This window comes from Chiloscyllium plagiosum, chromosome 37, assembly GCF_004010195.1.
Source record: "Chiloscyllium plagiosum isolate BGI_BamShark_2017 chromosome 37, ASM401019v2, whole genome shotgun sequence".
Taxonomy (NCBI): domain Eukaryota; kingdom Metazoa; phylum Chordata; class Chondrichthyes; order Orectolobiformes; family Hemiscylliidae; genus Chiloscyllium; species Chiloscyllium plagiosum.
The window spans coordinates 25,651,709-25,652,889 of NC_057746.1; positions in this window are offsets into that span (position 1 = coordinate 25,651,709).

Sequence of the window (1,181 nt, forward strand, 5' to 3'; positions counted from 1 at the left end):
GAGAGAGAGAATGAGAGAGAGAAAGAGAGAATGAAAGAGAGAGAGAGAGAAAGCTGTCCAAACTAAACAGCCATTTCAAACAGATCAACTCTTTGTATTAAAACTCACAAGTGATCAGCTTGCCCTGCTGTTGGCTGTGTGTTGGGGGGAGTGACACCAGGCTGAACAAGGTTTCTCGGGGGTTTCCGGGCCAATCCCACCACCCACAACATTCTGGAAACAGGCACCCCCAGACCTCTTCCCCACCCCCCCCCAGCAGCAGCCCAGAGTTCGCAGAATCCCGACAGGCTGCAAGCCGATGTCCATTCGGCTCATCGGGTCCATGCTGACCCCTCCTGGCATCCCACACCCCCTTACCCCATCGCACCCACCCCTCCCTGCCTTTCCCATGGCCAACCCACCCAGCCTGTAGATCCCCGGACACCGCGGGGCAATTTAGCTCGACACAATCTCTTTCAGAGTTGCAGCAGGAAACCGGAGCACCCGGAGGAAACCCACGCACAGGGGGAGAAGGTGCAAACCCCACACAGTCTCCCGAGGCTGGGATCGAACCCGGGTCCCTGGCGCTGGGAGGCAGCAGTGCTAACCACTGAGCCACTGTGCTGCCAGTTACGTGAGGTCAGTGTGCGCCACTCCCAAAACCTGTCACCTACTGGGCGCCAGTGAATTTGTCTCTCGTTCCCCTCTAACTCCCCCCTTCCCACCTCAACCCTAACCTGGGGCTGGAGATTAAAAAAAAACCTCCTGGAGCCAGATGAGACCCTCTTCAATGCCCTTGGCTGGTCCCGAATTCCTGGAGACATTTCCACACAGCCCCATACTCCCCCTGCCCTGGTCTCCCAGCATGTCCAACATCAATTTCCTGCACCCAATCGGGGAACATCAACCGACTTACCATCACCCAGTGAGGCCGTTCACAAACAGGCCGTCACAACCACTTCCCAACATCTGTATCATTACAAACAAAAAAAAAATCAAATATCCAAACCAAACAGCCATTTAAAACAGATCACACGTGACTACTGAGTTTTAATGCCAAGAGTCTGTCCAGTCAGGCAGCTGCCTAACCTTTAACTTCTCAGAGGTTGCACTAGGAACTCTATAGAGTGGGAAGAGAGAGAAAAATGAGAGAGAGAGAGAAAATGAGAAAGGCAGAGAGAGACAGAAAGAGACACAGAAAA